Here is a 21,884-nt window from a genome sequence, read left to right as displayed (position 1 = left end):
TTAATTTCTTTAAAAGCTCTCCCATAACTAGTTCCAATTAATTCCCAATTGCTTCCCCTAACATCTGGATATTGCAGTAGTGCACATGGCTCTATAAAAACATACACTGAGATTCACCATATCCTGAAGCTTCACATGGATGAAACTAGTACTCTGCCAAAATGGAGAAGAAACTGGATGTCTGTGCTGATTCCACTCTATCCAAAATGCGCACTAGATATGATGCTAGATATGTAACAAAGGAGAGGGGGAAAAAAAAGGAATGCTGCCACACTGGGAATCCTGCCCACAGCTTTGATCCTTGAAAAATATGCTTAAAAAAATGCAATATGCAATAAAATGTGAACAGTGATGTTGTTCTGCTGATGGGGAAAACTGAAGCACAGAAGGTGAAATATGTCAGACTAATACAGTGGCAGAAACTGATGAAACACAAATATCTCGCTCTGTAAATTTACTATGCAATTTATTCAAAGGTTTTTGGGCAAGTCTTCCTGCAGTTTTTCAGGCTGATGATGTTTATGTGGACGTTAAATCCACACATGCACCCTTGTGCCAATCCCAAAGGCCCAAGACACCTTTTTACTTGCTTTTGGAGCCCTCCCAGAGCCCCTGGAGTTGAGACAGGAGCTAGCTACCTGCCTGTAGGTCGAATGGCAAATCACAGCTGAGAAGGGGTTTAAGAAACAGTTTCTAGCTGCTTCTCAGCAGCATGCTTCCTGGCTGAGACTGGAGCCCATCTGTGCAAGTGTCCTCCTTCATTTGTGTCCTGGCAGTAAGCAGCGGTCTCTGCTTAGGAGCAGTGCCATTAGCTGTGCCTTCCAGGAACTGAGGAGGATGGATGCGATGTGTCCTTGCTGGTGTGCGAGTCACCCTGTGGGCCCCACTCACAGGGACAAGATTAGCAGGAAAAGGAAAGTGGGAACATGGGAGTATCCACTGGGAAGGTCTGGTCTTACAGCCATGAATTGTTCATATTTCAAACACTGGTATCTGCATTCCAAATCCTATGCATTCTCCCTTTTAACATCATTCTTGTTTCCAAAGATTTTAAGACTTCTCCTCCCTGCCCCCACTTTGGATTAAAAACTTACAGTTTGCTTAAAATAAGCATGATTTCTTCTGCTTTCTTTTTTTTTTTTTTTTGTCAGGATAAGAAACCAGTGACATGAACTCGTTTGTGATAGGCTCCTCATATACCTTTCCAATGTGGTCTGCAACAATGGAGTAGTGGAAATTTTATGAAGAAGCCCACAAACTTCTCAACTTTGGTCAAGCCTGTCATTATGTGCATTTTATTTATGTCAGCCTTCTTCCCACCCACCTTAGCTTCTCCTTGACCCTACAAGTCAACACTTGCATGAAAATATCACTCCTGGAGAGCAGTCTGTCACCAAATGATGGCTGTTCCTTTTCTCTCCTTAGCTTTTAATCTAACATGTCTTTGTTCTGAGGGCCACCACCAATAAGGATAATCACCACCTCTCCAAGAACATGTGAGTAAATAGCTCTAGGGTATTGCTGTTCTTTATGTAAGTAAGAGTCAGACTGGGGAGAAAAAGGAGGATTCCACTTAAACAGAAGACTACTAGGTTGTTTCAGTGAATCCACAGCACTATGTAGCTGAGTGATAACTCTCTATGTAATTTAAGGCACGGTTTCAATTGTGTGCTTGTCATACATGGCTGCACAGAAAATTGCTTCCCTGCTTCTGCTCACAGCTGCATATATGTGTGCAATGTGCCTTCATCGCGGACCAGGCATACTGTGAGGGATGGGCATGGGAAAGGCTGTCCCGATCTTCCCTCAGCATGAGGAGGTTCCTGTGTTTGCTCAGCTGGGGAGAGTTGCTCCAGGCCTTATTAGGTCTCCTGCTGAAGTGGCACCAGGGTGTATTGCTCAGTCCCTGGGAAGTGCTTCCCCAGTAGGAAGAAGATGGCAGCTCCTGCTTTCTGTGAGTGAGAAGGATGTTTTGCAGCACAAACAGCAAAGCAAGAAGCAAATATTCAGAATGGAGATTGTGAGCTGATGCTCTTTTGAGCTGTTTTGATTTACACTTCTGTGTAAATAGGTGGTGTTTCGTAACATCTTGGTGCTCTTTGTTCAGCATTTCTCAGTGGCTCCAGAGGAAATGTCTGGAAAGGAAAACTAGCTCTTGCATTAGATTGCTTGGGATGCAAAGCTCAGGCCCGATCCCCTGTCGTTTCAACATCCTCCTGGAAGGGGTAGCTTCTCTTTATTTATTTAAAGCTATGCACATCTTCTGGATGAAATGCAGCATAGCTGACTCCTTGTGTGTGCCAGCGAAGAACTCAGCCAGCTGTCCATACCTGATGCTCTCCTTCTCCAGTGAGAGCTACAGCTGATGTATTATACATGTAATAACAACAAAAAAAAAAAAGAAAAAAAGGGGTGGGAACAGGTTGTTTTCCTTTGAGAAAAAAACCCAAATCTGTTGGCAGCAGCATCTCCCCCTTCACAGGGCTGTGGTACCGCAGCCTGCCATCACCTCCCGTCAGAAGGCAGCCAGCCGCGCTCCTCACCCCCGCTCCCCCCGCGGTGTGCGCAGGCTGGGACGGAGGCAAAGCCAGTTGAGAGAACACGAAACGTGGGGAAAGAAACCCCCAAACCAGAGCTGGGAAATGCCTCGGGAAGCGAGTTTTCCCTGGGAGAGCGCACTGGGGCTGCGCTGGGCTCGCCCTCAGCAGCAACCGCGGCGGCCGCCAGGTGGCGCGCAAGGGCGCCGCCAGGGGCTCCCGCCGGCCCCGCCCGGCGGCGGCGGCGTCACAGGGCCGGGTGTGGGCGGGCCTGGCGCCGCCTTCGGCCTCTCGGTCCTCCCCCGCTCGCAGCCGGGCGTGGGGCTGGGTGTAGGAGCGGCGCGCAGAGCGCGGCACCCCAGCAGTCTTTGACAAAAGGGACACGCCCCTGCGGCCGGGAATGGGGAATAAGTCCCGGGGAGCTGTAGGAGCAGCGGTGCGAGCGGCTCCGTGGTTTCCTCATTTCGGCCTCAGGGACTTGGAGGGAAAGGAGACGGGTACAGGGGCAGGGGGACCGGCCGCTTCCCTGCCCCACAGGAGCTGTACCACGTCCGGGGATGTTTTTGGAGCGGTATTAGCACGCACGAAACACCGTTTTTAGAGAGAGCAGCACGGGCACGGCTGTGTGTGCCCGCGGGTGCGCAGCACGCGTGCCCGTGCGGGGAGGTAAGCAGAGCTTGCCGCTGGAAGGAAACCACATCCATGCAATGAAAAGATCACTAAGCCATTATTATGCATCGAATGGCCTTCCCTTTTGTTTATCGCTAATCCCAATAATCCCGCAGACTCACGACGAGCCCCGGCTGTTGTCGCCGAGCAGGGAGGGGTGCAGCCGCTCGGGGTATTACCGCAGGAAGGGTGCACTGCGCTCCAGCGAGTGACAGCGTCCAGCGGTACTTGGCTCGGCTCGGCTCGGCTTGGAACGCTCCGTCCCGGAACCGGCCCCTCGGCAGCCCCCTCTACGAGGAGCGCTCAGCAGCCATCACCGCCCGCCGTCCTGCGCCTGCTCGGCGCGGGCGCTGGCAGCGAGATAAAAAAACGTTGCAAGCCGCCTTCTTTCCCCGAGCGTGAATTTCAGCGTGGCTCAGTACTAAAGCATGCCAAGAAAAAGCGCAGATTTTAATGCGAATTCCTTCAGGCTTTTGTTTACGTCTTTAGCCAAAGCCTCTGGAAGGAAATTGTTTGCCTGCTTTCGTGAGGTGGCAGGGTTTTTTGAACTTATGACTTATGACTTTTTTTGAACTTATGACTATATTTACATTCTGCCCTTGAGTAGCATTTGCTAAGATTAGCACGCACTATAATATTTTCCCGATTGCCTAAGATCAACAGCCTCATTAATAGCTGGGTTAATCTCCCCAAAACCTCTGAATATCTGGAGATAATAGTCCAGAGAAAATTAAGAGCTAGAACCAAGCTGTGTAAATTGGTGCTATTTCCTCTTCTTTTGACTAATGCAGAAAAAAACCCAAACGAAAAAAAAAAGAAAAGCCCAACCCCAGACCAACACAGAGAGCTTGTAACATTTGGGAACAGCCAAAGAATGCATTGCTCTTTACTAAGGCTCAGTTGCATACAGCTTTTTTATCTCAAATAATATAGGTGAAAAATCTTCTTAGCTGCTGTGGAGGTCTATATTTATTACTTAATCTATGAGGTATAACCCAGGAATAGGGAGGAAAATGGTAAGAACTTTTTCAACTGTTCTGTGTACTATAATTTAAGCAAAATAGATAAGCTGCTCAGTGATCCACTTGTTTTATTTTCATGAGTGTGGCAAAGGCATTGCAGCAAATGTGGGTTTTTTCCCTCTAGTCTGCTGAAGGAACCTTGTGTGCTTTGTCTTTCTTTGTCTCTCTCTTTTTTTTATTGGCGTTTGGGATACTCCCATTGTAATGGCATCTCACTAGCAGTCTGATAAACATTATCCTATTATTTATCTTTGAGGTGTACAGCCATAAGGAACTAAAGGCTCAGATCCAGTACAGGATTGAAGAAGGGTGATCCTCTTAGGTCCCTGTTTTGGGGCCTGGGATTTCTCAGTATTAATTTCGCATGTGTAAATTGCAAGTACAGGTAACAGGGGAGGTAGTTGGAGATGACAGTCAGAATTGCTCCTTAGATGGGAAGGTACCTGAAAGTTGACTGATAAGACACTATGAAGCATAGGTACTTGTCACCAGCTCACATGTCCTGCAGGACGCTCAGACCAAAACAGGACTCAGTGGCACCTTAATGTCATCTCACTAGATCCAGGTGATAAAACCATGCATTTATTTTCAGTGGGAATTTCCCTACTTGCCTGGGAGAACTTGCCTGGAAAATGGCCTGAGGGTGAGTACCCAAACTGTTGCTGGAAGGCTCAGGAAACTGGTGAGACTATCCCACTGTGAAAAGAAAGCAGTTTGAAGGTTCAGAGAGGAGAAATGCATGGGAGCAGGCTTTGTAGTTCAGGCTCTGCAATCCACTCATGAAAACCCTTAGCAAGGAACGGGGATGGGAAGCACAGTGACAGTCCCAAGTGTCTGTGTGTATCTGTCACTTGATACCTTACTCAATGCACAATGATTATTAAATCTGGGACCACAATTACGATCCAGGTTGTCTTTGGTTTTTCTCAGTCTTTAATTTTCTTTATAATGAAACAGAATCGTGCCTATGGTACCTTCTGCTTAGCAAAACGCTGTCGGTGTGTGCTGGTGTTATTCTGAGCATGCCTGTCAGCTTGGGTCCCCCGGGGGACATAAGCAGCAGGAACCTCATTTGTAAATCTCCAAAGTGTAGTAGGCTCTGAAAAGCACAGCTTAGCCAAGAAAGATGCTTATCCAGGCATTCACAGTGCTACAGGATTAGGCTGGGCCGGATAACAATAAAATGACATCGGCAGTAGTTGTGATTTTTTTGGGTATTGGTATATAAATTCCCTGTAAATTTTACACTAGCCTGTTCACAAAGCTTCAGATATGTCCAGAGACAGTTTTCATACAAGACAGTCCTTGCACTTATATTCCCTGACCAGCATTTCTACTTCCTTGCCTTTGTTACCTTAGGCAGTTTCTCATGTGGGTGCAAGAGCTATGTGATATGCTCCACCTGCGACATGGAGCAAAAGTCTTAAATTTATCTGTCTTCTGTATTAAATCTCATCTGAAAAACCCAATTTGCTCCCTTGTCTGACTTCTGAGACAGTGCTGCTTCTCTAATCATTTTTCTAACATCGCCACCTACCTAATGGAGGGGGTGGGGGAGGGAAGAATACAATTTGCCTCAGAGGTAACAGGCAAAAAAGTCTGTAGGAATCTCATTCATGTGACTGTTTGCTGTGATTGCACCTGGATGTGAGAAGGGTGCTCAGTCACAGTGTGGGAGCCCTCAGCCATTCCTGAAGAAAGCATTGCACCAAGAAAAGCATCTGGATGCTCTGTTTTGACATCAAATGAGTGCTGAGTCCAGAACAGAGGATGATGTGAAGAAATGGTGACCCTGTAGCTGGCTTATTCGGAGTCCAGTTCCAAGACATCTGTTAATTTAGCGCTGACTGTGAGAACTGTCGGAGTGAATGGCTTGGAAACGAGGTGCCATAGTGGGAAAAAAACCCTGATGCTATACAATACTGCTCAGAAAAAAAAAAAAAAAAAATCTTTAAAACCCAAACATCCCTTCCCTCCCTTTGCAGCTATAACATGCTCTGTCATTGTCAGTGTCTCCCATGCAGGGAGGGGGGTGATGAATCGCCATTTTAGGCAGGCAATTTATGGCTCATAAATACTTGGGTGTGTCAGACTGTAATGGCTCCCTTAGGAATGACAGTACTGTTTGGACAGTGGCTGAACACATCCCTCTGAATTCCCATCCCTTCAGCATAGAAAATGGATTTTAATGGTCACAAACAGATGGTGTTCATAAAAAGGAGGAAAAAAAATCAGATTATAGCTCATGTCAGGCAGACTAGATAAAATAATCTGCTCTATTTAAAGCTTTATTTTATTAGAAACAATATAGCTTCAAGCAGTTCTGGTACAATAAAAAAATCTCACTATTACTACAAGCAATAAGTGGATCTCAAAAGATAAGATAGTTCAGGTCATACTTGTTGGAAGAATCTAAACTCCAACAGTGAGGTTATGTTTTAGCTTGCTTTTTTGTTTGTTTTGTTGAAATCAGCAGGGTTGAATTCCGCCTGCTTAGGTGTCAGGCAGCAGAAAGAATTAAACCTGCCTCCCAGGAGAATGTCATTAACAAGACCTCAACTTTTTGAGTGTTATTGAAGTCCCTTAGAAACCTACTTATCTGCATTTATTAGAAGGCCAGGGGGAAAAAAAAACCCCAACATCTTGGATCTCCCTGAAATAGTTATTTCAAACAGGATACTGGACTGAAAAATCACTGATCCTAGTGACTTTGGCTCAGATGCTTGTTCAAGACTCCGGCGAGCACATAAACACCCATTAATGCATACTTCACATTTAATATAGTGGTAAATATAAGGCCTGTTATTGACTGAGGCTCGGACACACAAGACTTTAGTTTTACTCTAGACACTTAACCCTGTGAGTGTGATCTATAAAAAAAGAAAAATCCATATGATGCCTTAGATGTTTGTTTCCATTGTCATCTCCAATTGCTATCAGCAAATGCACCCAGAGCCCTGGTAGTGGAGACTGGAGTCCACGTGACTCAGTTCTTTGTGGCTTATGGTGGCAGATTTGCTGATGATGTATTCTTTCTCTGATTCTTTGAATCTTACATTCCTGACTCCATGTGTGGTCAATTTCAAAAGGGTCAAATATTGTCTTTGTTCTCCCACTTTACCCTCCAGAGTGCATAAGGTGACGGCTAAGGTATGTCTTCTGAAGTACCAGGTGCTCCTCTGAATACTGTTTGCTTTGATGGTGCAAAAGAGGCTTAAAGGTGAATGGCAGCAGCTCCTTCTTGAGACACGTTTTAAAAAGGGAAGATATGCATCTATAAAGGGATAACAGGTAACCACGCATATATTTAGACTTTGAGTGAGGAATCTTTTTTTCTGCACTGGCATCTCTTACAGGGCAGCAGAGAAATTATCATCTTTTTCACTCTTTGCTTTTCACTGCTGAGTATTGTGTATTATGAAACTAAATTTCTAAGTGCTTAACACTGTGCAGAGATTTTAGACCATGACAACTATTCTTAGGGTCCAGCGCCTAAAGCGTTTTATAGTTGTAGCCTGGTGTGGATGTCTGGAGTCAAAAGGGAGCTAAAATACTTTTGACTGCCCTGGTGTCAGACAAAGCTTCCAGTGATGAGCTTGCAAGGCTTGTACTCAAGGGAGAGATGAGATGAGTTGAGGCCTTGGATGGTCAGATTATCAGGAGTACGTGTGCTGCACTACTGTGTTAATGCAGTGTCCTGAAATGCCCGACTGCTGTGCAGAAAGATCCAGCACTGTCCTGTTATGGCTCAACTGAGCAGTGATTAAATTTCCACCCCTGAATGTGTCTTCTATGAGAATTGCAGGCCATTTCCTTGATATAAGGGAGAAAACCAGAGGAAGGGTGTGATTAAACTGCTGAACAGATTGATTTAGCCAGTTGCTGTGGTCTTGGCCGGTGGCCAGAAACACTGGAAAGCTGCAGTGGGCAGCCTGGAAGCATAGGAAGCACAAGGACATGGAGAAAGCAGTTAATGGGCAGATAAATCAGATGCCATATGTGAATATGCAAGAAGATATGTTCTGAAGGCAGAGTTCCTTGCCATAATGTTTTATGTGAATCCTCTTGTAGGATGGATAATGGAATGAAGGGCAAAATTAACTTTCAGTCTCAAAACAAAAATAGTGAAATTTTTTTTTTTGGTAAGATGATCAAGAGATCATTGTGCTTTCTAAGAGAGCACAGAGAATTAGCCTCCAAGTGCCTCTGCAGGGAGGAGTAAGAAGCAACTGGGACTACAGCTCTGCTTTTGTACCAGGGAATCTTAATTTCTTTACAGGGTTATTTGTTGGGTTTTTTTTAATGAGATTTGCAATAGACAAAGACCCAATATTCATCTCTATGGCCCTGAACCAGGCATGTTGTAGTTGATTCTCCATCTTACTAACCTCCTCTCAGCTCTGCGGAGAGCCAGTTACTGACAATTGCACTATGCATGGAATATATATATTAGCGGTTAAATCAGCACTACTGTACAGTTTTGCCAGCTCCTATTTTTTATGAAGAAATAATCACAATCTCTGAAATATTCCTTGAAGTCTATACTTCTGGATATGTGCAAGTGTGAGTATCTCAAAGTAAACAAAGAGAAAGGAAGAATGAAAGAAAGAAAGAAAGAAAGAGAGAAAGCAAGCTGAGAATATGAACCAAATGCAAAAATCAAAAGAGAACCGAACAATATAAAATGGAATATACTTTTTAATGGTTGTCATTTTTGTGGCATGGCCAATCACTTTTCAATGCTTGGCTTTGGCAAAAGTGGAAAAATTACAGAAAAGTGTGGACAACATTTCTTGCAGATCTTTCTAAGGGGAGAAAGAACTGAGGAACAAAGAGGACATGAGAAAGTCTTTGTCTCTTTCTCAGTGGGTGAACATGCCTGTCATTGTGTGAAACAGAAGGCAGTAGTGTATGCCTGGTGGCCCTCAGAGCTTCAGGCCATTGGGATGATTATTGAATGGCAGTGGCTGGAGCCTAGGAGAACAGTGTGTGTTGGGTAATAACTGCAGGGCTGGTCTGTGTGATCTGGGCAGCTGTCGCTTCCAGGCTGTGTGGAGACAACTGACTTGTTTCACTGAACTCCCCTCTGATGGTAATAACTTCTCATCCCAGTCAGCTGCAAATGGATGGAAAGCAGTGACCTGGAGGTGAAAGGTGCCATAGCCCATTCCAGCACCCTGAGTCACTGGTTCTCTCCTTACAATGAGCTTTCTGTGCTGCTCTGAGGGATGCTTTTGCTTTGCTGCTTTCCAGCACTGCTTGTGAGCTTTGGTTAAAATAAATGGACTGCTTTCCACAAACTCTTCCCCTATGGCCCCTTGTTTATTTTAAAGGGCATAGTAGTGCATAATGTGTAGCCTAGGACTATACTGCTGATTACAAATTGTCACCTTGCTTTGGCTTTTCTCACCTTGAAAAGCCAGATCTTTGCTAAAGCCTGGAGACTTTACAACCCATACCAGAGCATATGTTCTGTGCTACCAGAAGTGAGTGAACATACGCTGTGAGTTGAAGGCAAATTATTTCCATTTCACGTTTTGTCCCATTTTTCAGCAATGTGGGGCTGTAATTCCTGGAAGCTGAAAGTATTTCAGCCAAGAAAGTTAACTTGTATATACAGAAAAGAGTTACTATTTGTCACATATTGGTCTAGCCTGTAAGGTTTTGCAGGTTTGTAACATTCCTGACACTACACAATTGAATATTGCCCACATACAGAAAGGAGTGGGAGAGGCTTGTCTATTTAACTGACACTGTCTATGGCAATAGTGTACTGATGACCGAGGTGTTTACATGCATATGGAAATGTAGCTCATTATTTTGGCAAGTACCATTCATCTTTACTATTGTGCAGCTCCCCATCTTATCTAGGGTGCCACACATTAGGTAGATAGAGTGTGCTATGCCAAGTTAGGATGGACTTAAGGTGAGAAATCTGCATCACACAAGCTGCATTAAGAAAACAGTATTATCTAAAATTAATTCCTTCACTGCTCCTAAACCGTGGAAGACTTGTTAATTGGACTGAGATAAATCAGAAGGAACTGAATGAAACTCCCTCTTACAATCTCCTCTCCATTGTGCTTCACTTTTTTCTCTTCAGAGCTATGTTCATGTTTGCCTGATGTACAACACTGAAGCACCAATCCTCACATGTGTGTTTTCTTTGACTGGTTAAAACAATGCCTTGAATCTGTTTATTTTTGTGAAATGAATGTAGACCTCTGTAGGGCCTTTGTGCCTTAGTGTTTTACAGCAAAGGTCAGCAGTCTATTCATAAGACTTCCAAAGTGTCACTGTCAAAACATCTCTTTGCTATGTCACTGTTTTCCCTTTCCTCTCCTCATTCAAAATAATACATTGTCATTAGTGACTTATAACACGCTCCCTCCAAGTGCAGTGTATCCAGCTTTCCTTGATTTTTTCCCCCAAGCTTCCTTCCTATTTAAACAAAGAATTGTTTTATTCAGTTGGGACCCAGATATTCCTAGTCTTGCTATCATGAAAAGAAATTCATGGTTTTATGCAGTGATTTCTAAGCACTGCAGTTTTATTGCTGTTGTGAGCTGCAGCATCACGATTTGTTACAACAGAAAAGTTATATTCTAATATGAGCATTCTTACATATTCACTCTGACCTTTGTGAGAGTCTTTCTATGGCTAACGTGGCCAAAACTGTCAGTTTTTAATACATTAGTTTACGAATGGCACTTCAGCAAGAGGGGAGAAAGGAGGGAAGATGTGCTGTTATAATTCAGTAATGATGTGTACAACTAGTCCTTGGACTTGTAACTGAAGGTTGTCACTTACATCATATATCTTGATTTCAGACATCTTTAACTTGGCATTTAATTTTTTACTCAATGATTTTGAACGTCCAAAAGATCTATAAGATCATCCAAAATGACACTTTCAGTCAATTGGACTCTCAATTATTACTTAGCCAATCTTCACACTGAGGTCAGTGTGTTGCCTCTGACCAAATCATGTCCTATGGTAAAGTCACTGGTCCCCCATCTGAGCACAATGAAGATTGCTGAACCCAAAACTTACCCACTATATACCAGAAATTAATCATCTTCATTGGTAACGTATTTATTTATTCATATTTTTCTGTCTTTACAGCTTGAAACTATTGGTTCTTGTTACAATTTATTCTACTATGTAAAAAAGAATAATAAACTTTTTTCCCCTTGTAAGAGCATTTATTCACTGTAACTATGCAACCTCTCCATTTCCATTGTGAGAAATTGAGGAGAGGTGTCTCACTAAGGCAAATTCTACAACTGAGGAATGTGCTTTGTACCTCATTTAGCACTCCTGTGAGATTACTAGCATGGTTTCTGAAGGAAACATGACTTATGTGCTCAGAGTGTTTGTCTGTCTGTCCAAGTCCTTCCCTTTTTTCCTTTTTTTTCCTCATATATACTAAGTTCAAACTGTCAGATGGGTAACAGTCTACATATTTCAAATTTTATGAAAATTATTGTCCTGGGGAGGCACATCTGTGCTACTGTAAAAGCTCAGCTAACTGGCCTGCCAGCATGTGTCCCTGGGCTGCCCAACCAGCATATGCATGAGCTTTTTCCTCAAGGTGATAGTGAGAAGACAGCAACAAACACATTAGGGGCAGAACTGGGCTATTGCATAACTGGCAGAGGAATAAATGAACAAAAGATGCAATTTCATAGGAAATCAACTTTCCTAAATTGTTTCATGAGCTGTGGAACTAATCCTGAACTTCAGGCATCATTACAGGATGGAGTGCTCCCCATTCAAAAAAGACTTTCCTGTAAATCACAGACAGGTGTTACAAAATTGAAGCTGCCAGCAACATCAATTATTATTTGCATGCAGGGAAGATATTTACTATTTTTGGAATTTAATATCTCTACACCTGTTAATTTGAGCTTTGTTGATACTAGTGAATGCTCTATGATTTGGCCAGAAATGTGGTCTGCATTATATGACACTCTACGGTGCTATGAATAGAAGCTGTGCAGGCTGAAGCATTCAAGACATTTCTCTGTCGTGACTGTGGCATCTGCCATAATACCGGTGGAATAAAATAGTCCAACCAGCTCTGAGAGCTACCTCTGGTAACTAATATATTTTGCAATGACTTTTACTATCCCTACCATGTTATGAATTATTATCCCACCTGTTGCCTTAAACAATTAGCAACACAAATTCCAATATCCTGCCCCATTATACTGAAACACCACAATTTATATATCTAAATGCATACTCTTGCAAGATAGGCTATCATCTCTTGAAGGAAGCAATTACAGGACAATGCACGTCAGCTGGAAGATTAAAGGCCCCATGCTAGTTCAAAGAGTTGAGTTTAAGTTCTCACGATTTGTCATGTCAGTGATTTTGGGTTTAATGACCACCTGAGATCAAGATGATTTGCATAGAAATATTAATGATGGTACAGTACAGTGCACAGAGGTCAGGCATGAATGACTGGTGATAAGTATTTGTGGAGTTCATGGGAGGACCATCAGGCATCTGGGAATGGGCTAAAGAGACAATTTACAAGCCTCTGGATATGTTTCCTTTATGCATGCATTTTTCAAAGGAAACATCTTTCAAGAAGCCTTGCAATGATATGAAATTATACTTTTACTTGCAGAGGTTTTGGATGATTCAAAGATCATTAATAAAGTTTCAGTCATTAAAAGAAGTGCTCTCTTGATAGCATGTAAAAACAAGATTGAGCCATGTTTCCTGCCACAGAGAAAAGATTCTTGGCAGGTTTTATCTAACACATTATATTACATATGTAGATCACCCTCTATATATTATATGTAATATACATTCAAGTATAACAACATAATATAGATATGAAATATAGCATGTAATATGTAATACTAAGATAAAATATATTATTATACCTTAGATATAGTCAGTCAATATTCTGTATAGCATCAGATTCCTTGCTACAGAGGCGTTTTTATTTAGCGTTTGAAATCATCCTGGATTTGTTACTGCTTGAATGATTGACAGAACAGTTGTAAGGAGACAGCCAGAACTGGCATGTTTCTTGCAGTAAGCTAAAACTGTGAAAGGTGGGGTAGTATAAAACAGTGGGGAAAGGGTTAATGTGACAATAGTTAAGGGAGGCTAGGCTGTTTGAGGACAGAGCTACTGGATGTACTTGTTGTATGTAACAGTTCCTCAACTGAAACAAATTTGCTAGTACCATTAGAGAAACCATAGGGATTCCTCTGATGAGGATATTGCAGAAGGCAGGAGTGTGCCTAGGTGTGGTTGTGAACTTGTCAAACTGCGCATATACTGTTTCAGGGTAGAGCTAATGGGAGCAATCCAAAGCAGGGCCAGGAACTGAGCTAAGGGTTTGGTGGTATGACAAGCAGAAACCCATTTCTGCACTTTCTTTTATTTCAGCAATGCTGTGCTTCATAGGAGCCTATGTGAGGAAAAATGGATCCCACGTTCACTTTTGTCTTCAAAACTTTAAGTGATGGGAAATCTGTTATGCATCTAATAACTAATGGTTTTTTACCTCCACAGTTCAAAGCTGAGTTTGTTGAATTTCACCTTTCAACTATTGTGTCTCATTAGGCATTATTTTTGTTATAGCTCATTCTCTCTGTTAATGCACAAAGGCTGTAATCAAGTTATTTTGCAACCTCTAGAATAAACTTAAATAGGTTAAGTTTCTTCAGTCTGCACCTAATGGCTGTATTGTCCTGCTTTAACTTTTCTCCCCTAAGCCCTTTGCATAATTTCAACCTTTTTATGAAGTGTGGATTCCCCCAAAGGACACTGGTGACATTATACAGAGAAAGTACCATCCCTTTGCCACTGAGTATTATTTCCCTGTTTTTTTTTTTTTTCATCCAGAAGTCTTTTATGCTTTTAAATATGAGCTGTTCTGCTCAATTAGCTGTCTTGTAGTGTCCTGAGGCAGTTCCCCATTGTGGAGGACTGATCTCCATTCCTTTTTCCCAGCTGTCCAAGCTTTTGTTTTGAAAACACATTTTGCTTGACTGGGCATGGTGTACAGGGCAGACAAATTGCTCTGACTGCTCTTCTAACCTTCATGATACCTGCATATTTTATCAGCAATTTTGAAGTTATTTTCAGATGACTAATGAAAATCATGATTCTGCACTTGCTGCTTGTCCACCATTTTTTAAAGATCTGTGAATTAACCAGTCCTTAATCAACTTAACATGTGCTCCAATGATGGCTGATAGGATTGCTTTTTTCCTGTAGTTAGTATAGAATTACACAAGTGTAATATGATGTGCTTGGCACTTAAGAGTATGAAATCTTCCTACTTGCTTTTTTGAATGAAACTTGCAGTCCCAGAGAACAAAACTTCATTTGTTTGACGCGACAATTTTTTTTAAAGTCATGGTAGCTGCTTTTGGTCTGTAACCATTGCACAGCACACATGGACTTCACATTGGCTACAAGGTGGTTTAATTTAACCCAGTTTTTCCTAGGGCTCATGAATTTACTTTGAGAATGCACAAAAAAATCTGTAATTAATTATTGACCAAAAAATACTATTCTTTTTTCTTTACTTTTCCTTTTGTTCTCTGAATCAGAGGGGAAAAGGGAACACTAAGATTTTATTTGTTCTTCTGCAAATGCAAATTCCTTCTTGTGAATGAAAGAAGAAAAGCCTAGGGTGTGAATAAAACAAATTTATATTTCTAGGCTTGATGAAAACATGGAGAACACTGATAAAATCAGGAACTTTGCAGACAAAAGCCTGCTTTTGGCAAAATATAGTTTTCACTTCAAAAAGATATAACCAATGCAAAATGAGTGGGAGATCTTTTAAACACTAGACCCCAAAATATCACATACATTATTATCCATCTGTAAAAGTCTGAGTGATACATACGTGGTATTTGGTAAAAATGCTTTTTAAAAAAAGAAATTCATAAGAAGATAAAAAAATCTTTTAATTTCTTTTAGTTTTTCTGAAATGCATAAGGTTGACAGCTGTTGTTATGAAGACAGAAGAAAAAATTATAGGTGGAGAAGTTTCCTGTGTACTACATCCTCTACCTATGTCATGGTTTGACATGAATCTGTTTCTGGTAATGGGGAAGGGGCTCTAAAGATGGCGCCTGTGAGAAGTTGCTCAAAACTCTCCCCAGCTCTGAGCCAGACCCACTGCTGGGGCTGAACCAATTAGATGCCTCCACGATCACTTTTTAAGAAGAAGCCGGAAGAAGAGGAGACTTCTTCCTGTTCCTTCTTCTGTACCTTTCTTCTTTTCTGGCTGATGGTGGTGTAAGGAGTGGGAAGAGAGGGAGAAGCAACCATGCGGACTCCAAGGTCAGTGAGGGAAGAGAGGAGAAGGTGTGCTGGAGCAGAAACTCCCCTGCATCCTGCAGAGAGGACTAGTGAAGCTGAGATTTGTTTGCATTTGTTTGCCTCTCACCTCAGGGGCAATGATTCACTTCATTATAGACCTCGTGCCAGGGGTAGTAACTATGGTGGGAGGAGGCCAGGTCCTGTGGGAGGGACTCAATATTCACAGAAGCTGTAACTATGGGAAAGAACCCACACCAAAGCAGCTCATTAAAACTATGCCCAGAAGACGCCATGTACAGAGGGAGGGACTCTGTATCTGCAGAAGCTGCAACCGCAGTGAAGAATCCACGCCAGAGATATTCACTAAGGACTGTGTCCCATGTGAGGGACCCTGTATCGGCAGAAACCGCAGCTGCTGGGAACCACCCACACCAGAGAAGTTCATTAAGGACACATCCCGTGGGAGAGACCCCGTATCAAGAGCAGGGGAAGAATGCAAGGAGTCATCTTCCTCTGAGAAGAGCGAAGTGGCAGAGCCCATCTGTGAGAGACTGACCACATCCCCCATTCCTTACCCCTACTCCTGCCCCCGAGCTGTTGATGGGGGGGGGGTGGGGGGGTGGTGAGGAGGTAGAGACATTGGGAGCAGTGAGCTGGGCCTAGGAAGAAAAGAGGGAGGGATGGAGGAGGGAGATCTTAGAGTGCTGGTTGCAATTTTCTCAACCATCCTACTCTCTTTTTTTCTTTTTGTTCCATTCTGTTTCTTGTAGATAGTGCAATAAACTTTCCTACTTTCCTCTCTAAGTCGAGTACTGGAGTCTGTTTTGCCCAGACCCATAATTGGCAGCGAGCCCTCCCCGCCCTTGTCTTCATCCACAACAACCTTGCTTATCTTTTTCCTCCCATTTTGCTGAGGCCTCTGCCATCCTAATGAGAGTGGGGGTCAATGGGGGCACCGAGCAAGAGACCGTTGTGGTGCTTCTTTGCTAGCTGGGCCAAACCATGACAACCTAGAATACTGTTTGATTTTGCTCCACACTAGGCACTATATACAATGCAAATATAAATGTTGAGAGCTAGATATGTGATTTAAGAGGATGACCAGTCATAAAGACCTTGATGCAAGAGGAAGTTGTCCTTTTGTATGCTTAAAAGTAATCTCTTCAAGCTTTATTCTCAATGTAAATACAAATAAGCCTACACAAAAACTTTGATTAAAACCTGTCTTTTAAATGTCACTCTCAAACAGAGGAAGCTTGATTTTGCTCCATGTTCTTGGGGAAGACCATCTCTACTAAGATGTCTTTGCATGTTGCTCACTGATAAGATGCTTCTTTGTATCTGGATATATATTACAAGTAAGAAGTTATTTCTTCAGCTTTTGTAATTCACACGCGTTACAGAGCCATGAGACATGAAACCAGCACAAATTCTGCAACAATTCTTTATTTACCTAGTAGTAAAATCCTAAAATTTATTATTCAGTTATAGAGTTTAAAAGCTCCATCCCCCCTAAGTTACTGCTTTCTTAAGAAATACAGATGTCTTTAAAAGTTCATTAGCATTATTTTCTAGTCTTTTTCTTTCTCTCTGGCTTAGCAGAATTGCTGGTGTACATTTAGAGCCAGTGGCTCCCACCGAGACTCTCAATGGGAAGTGTGTTATACACCATGGTATTGAACCACATTCACGTTTCTAATGAAGGATCTACCAGGGCTTTTGTAAGCATGGTGTGTTTTTGCTTACTGCCGTGGCTTTCCCTTCCATCTCTGAGAAGAATAAACCTTTTTACCCTAATTTTGTTCAACTTAGTATATCTTCTATTAGAGCAGGAAAGCAGGAGGACAACATACTGTACAAGAGTAATCTGCTTTAAAGAGATGGCATAAACATATCTCCCAGAGTTTCTCTGCTAGTATAATGACTGACTGTCATCATCAGAACAGAATTCACACTGCAGGCTCCTCTTAATGCTATCTAAATAATAATAATGTTCCCAGTGCTGTGGAGTAATTGTCTGTCTGCCTTTGATAGCATCAGCTGAGAAGCATGTATTGTCTCCTAGGTTGATAAGTGCCTAACAAGTCTGAGATTCAGAATTAAGTAAAAAAAAAACCCAAAAAACATCTCTTTGAAACCACTTTGCATTGTGAGTTATTGGCCTGCAACCTGAAGTACCTTGCCTCAGCCTGGAGGAATATTTAGTCTAAAAAGAGTGGCTTACTGAGTCTCTTTCTGCTGTAAAAACCTGTAAAGGCTTCAGAAAAACAATTGCAGTGTGGAAAAAGGCACCCACATGTCCTTCCACAAAAAAAAACTTTCCCCAATGCACATATGGAGAGGGGGCATTAAAGGGCTTTTTCATTAACCACATATTCTGAGTGTCCTAATGGCTTGACTGGGAGTGCACAGTGATGTCGTCTCAAGAGTATGTTGACTGACATCCACAGAGCTCAAATGTGGAGTTCAGGATATCAAAGGCTTCTTTGTGGCTGTATGTCAATTAGCTATAGGGTGAGGGTGTCTGCTTTTTGTGTATACAGCTCTTCTCTTGGGTTTGTGGGGTCAACTACCTGTCTGATAGCTGGCTGGTAGGAGAAGCATTTGTGGCTGTTTACATGTGGGATGAAGCTGTGGCTGAAACAATGTTTTGTTCTTTTTGTCCGATGAAGACAGATAAGAGTGTCATTGACAATTTGTCTATAAAAAGGGCTTTTATAGTAAATAGTTTCTAAATTTGATTTCAGTTTCTGCTTCTTATCTCTCATAAATGCAGGGTCCTTAGGATTAGGAGTGCCTCTTGAAATGGAAGGGCTTAACCATGACATCTGTGTCAAACACAAGTTGAAATCACTACTACACTGTTTGCTACACATCACTGTAGTTCTACCACCTGTTAAACTGCTTCATCTCAGTGCTGTGCTGGGTCACATTCCAGTGAGCACACCATGCATAACCCACCTGTCGGCTTAGGCAAGTAGTCTAAGATCCTCCTTCACTGCCTCCCTTGCCTCGCTCTGTTGCTTTGCAAGACAAGATGAAATGTGTGCCACTGAACTGGAATAAAAGAGAAAGCCACTTGCACTTTCTTTAATGCACTGAGGACAATGTGGTGAAGGGAAACAGCTTTCTGAATTGATAAAACATTGAGGAGTATTAAAGGACATTCCTCAGCTTGTCCTGAAAAAGATCCACAAAGCTGAAAAATAGTAACAACCTCCAAACACATCCATCACCACTCCAAATATTCCTCTGTTTAAACTGCTTGGAATTCTACCTGGAAACAATAAAGAATGGCATTTGTGAAAGGTCACAAGAAACATTTTCAAGTTCACTCATCTGGAATATATATGTATTTAGATTGCTCAGTTGTAGTATATTGATTACCACAGTGATTTCAGAGCTCTGCATTTCTGGTAAGGAGGATGATCTTAAGTAGTAGACTCAAACCCATCTTCCCCTTGCACTGCTTACAGCTGGGCCGCAGTGGAAGTTCCTTTATGGTAAGATAGGTACCATGTGGGCTACCCCTGTGGTCGTGTCTGTCGGGGAATTCAGTGAAACTGAGTGAACAACCTGCAGCACTTAGGCCACAACAACCCCTATCAGCGCTACAGGCCTGGGGAGGAGTGGCTGGAAAGCTGCCAGGCAGAGAGGAACTTGGAAGTGTTGGTTGACAGAGGCTGAACATGAGCCAGCAGTGTGCCCAGGTGGCCAAGAAGGCCAATGGCATCCTGGCCTGTATCACAAACAGTGTTGTCAGCAGGAGGAGGGTGGTGATCATTCCCCTGTACTCAGCTTTGGTGAAGCCACACCTTGAATACTGTGTCCAGTTTTGGGCCCCTCTCTACAAGAAGAACATTGAGGTGCTGGAGAGGATATAGAAGCAGGATACCAAGCTAGTAAAGGATTTGGAATGTTTCATATGAGGAACGGCTGAGGGGTCTAAGGCTGTTTAGCCTGGAGAAAAGAAGGCTCAGAGGAGACCTTATCGCTCTCTACAACTGCCTGAAAGGAAGTTGTAGCAAGACGGGGATCGATCTGTTCTCCCTAGTGACAAACAATAGAACAAGAGGAAATGGCCTCTAGTTGTGCCCGGAGAGGTTCAGGATGGGTATGAGGAGGAATTTCTTCACTGAAAGCGTTGTCAGGCATTGGAACAGGCTGCCCAGGGAGCTGGTGGAGTCACTGTCCCTGGAGGTGTTCAAGAGACGGTTGGATGTTGTACTTAGGGAAATGGTCTAGTGCTTGATAGGGCTGGGACAAAGGCTGGACTCAATGATCTTAAAGGTCTCTTCCAGCTGAAATGATTCCATGATTTTCCTGTACAAGTGGGGAAGCTTCTTACCATTAAGCATGAGATGAATGAGTGGATGACCTCAGAGAGCCAGTGCCTTGGATCACCATCCCACCTTGCCTCATGGTAGCTGTTCTTGCCTGTAATGTATGTCATGACTCTGCAATAAGTGACTGTTTTAGGCTGAGGCAACCAGTCTTCCTGAGCTCACAAGCCACATACCAAAATCTTCAACTGGCAAACAGCTGCAAGGCATGCACTCTGTTGCCTGAGCACTAAGACTTCTTTATATGAGAAGCTGTTGTGCAGAAACAGTGATATATCCAAGCTACTGAAGTTCTTACTTGGCTGCTATACTAACTGTTCACACACAAATCTGTGCAAAATTCTCTGGTTTCTATTTTCTCTCTTCAGAGTTCATGCTGCAGCACTGAAGCCTGAGAATGGAGAATGGAGCAGCTGAGCTGCAGCTTTGCAACCTAAGATAATTTACACAGTGTTTTAAGTCCCCTTACTTGGAACTAATAGAATTCCTGCCAAATCCAATTACTCCCACCCAAAGCTGAATTAACTTGCCTCTGTAGCAGTAATTTTTTACTCTATCTCAATACAAACAGAGGGAAAAGGATTTTACCAAGTAAAACCTCTATACTTATCTGCCTCCAGAGTTTCACTGTGGGCCGTTTGTAGATAGGTATGTAAGTACAAATTTCAAAACACTAGTTCAAAATTTTAAAATACAAACACCTCTGTTTCTAAATTATGTAGATTTTATCATTGGCCTTTTAAGTAGTAAATGCCATCGAGTGTATCCATTCCTTTTAAATGTTTCAACACATAAAAAGGGAACAAAGACTATCACAGCTCTGGATACTTTTTGGGTCCTAGTCACCTGATCTTCCTCCAGGTAGAAAACAGCCTAAATGAGGTGGATTGATTTATATGAAGAACATTCTGTGGATCCAAATTGAAACACTAGTTTCAATCAGTGTAGCAGAGAGTGTGGACAGCAATGAAGTAGGAACTTTCGTTTTTTTTTCTTACACATATTGTCAGAATTGCTCATTTGGGCTTTATTTACCCTTTGCTAGAAGACACAGATAACTTTGTAGGACATTTCTGAGAGCATAAGGAGTGACTGTCCTTTGTTAATAATCACTGAGGTGGAGGTAGGATGGAGATTACAAGGAAATATGTTTAAAGTAACAGTGCATGAAGACCTGGCTTTACTTCTAAAATCCAGAAGCTTCATCTAAATCCTTCAATATGAAAGATGAAAAATGGTTATCTTTTCCACATAATATCTGTCTCATTAAGACATCTTGTCCTGTTCAGTGAAGATAGGATTTAACCTTGAGATATTTTCTTTTCCATAAAGAGAGACAAGTACAAGAGAGTCTTGTACTGAAGAAGAGCAAATTCTGATGTAAGGCAAATACATTTAATAACCCTTAAATCCTCCTGAAATTCATATCCTAATTGTACTATTCCAGATAATATTTGTGGAGAGCTTTATAACCTGGAAGACCAGAAGATATTTCTGTCTCTCTCACCTCATCCCTTACGTCATGTACAGTGTTAGAAAAGTTGTGTTGTCCCAGTGCTAAACTGAACCAGAGAATCGTGCTTCTGAGTTCAGAACAGAGTCTGATTGTATTATGACACAAATCACGCTTATTTAGGCTTCTTTTGGAACAAGACCCTTGGTTCACGGAATCACAGAATGGTAGGGTTGGAAGGGACTTTTAGAGATCATCCAGTCCAACCCCTCTGCAGAAGCAGGGTCACCTAGATCAGGTCGCATAGCAACATGTCCAGGAGGGTCTTGAAGACCTCCAAGGAAGGAGACTCCACAACCCCTCTGGGCAGCCTGTGCCAGGGCTCTGTCATCCTCATAGTGAAATAGTTTTTTCTTATGTTTAAGTGGAACTTTTTGTGTCCCAGCTTCATCCCATTACCCCTTGTCCTGTTGCTAGCTACTATAGAAAAAAGGGATGCCCCAACCTCCTGACACCCACCATTTAGATATTTGTAAATGTTAACAAGATCTCT

General features: G+C 42.5%; 1 long non-coding RNA gene across 1 annotated transcript in view; it reads left to right on the top strand.

The window, feature by feature from the left end:
* LOC133624669 (uncharacterized) overlaps positions 1-1,267 on the top strand; it is a 36,561-nt gene extending 35,294 nt beyond the window's left edge. Inside the window, exon 5 of the long non-coding RNA XR_009818033.1 lies at positions 1,152-1,267. This is a non-coding gene — a long non-coding RNA (uncharacterized LOC133624669). The remainder of the gene's footprint in view (positions 1-1,151) is intronic.
* The last annotated feature ends 20,617 nt before the right edge of the window (positions 1,268-21,884 follow it).

Source organism: Colius striatus, chromosome 1, assembly GCF_028858725.1.
Source record: "Colius striatus isolate bColStr4 chromosome 1, bColStr4.1.hap1, whole genome shotgun sequence".
Classification (NCBI taxonomy): Eukaryota; Metazoa; Chordata; class Aves; order Coliiformes; family Coliidae; genus Colius; species Colius striatus.
The sequence above is the reverse complement of the archived record's forward strand: the minus strand, read 5'-3'. Positions and strand labels throughout refer to the sequence as shown.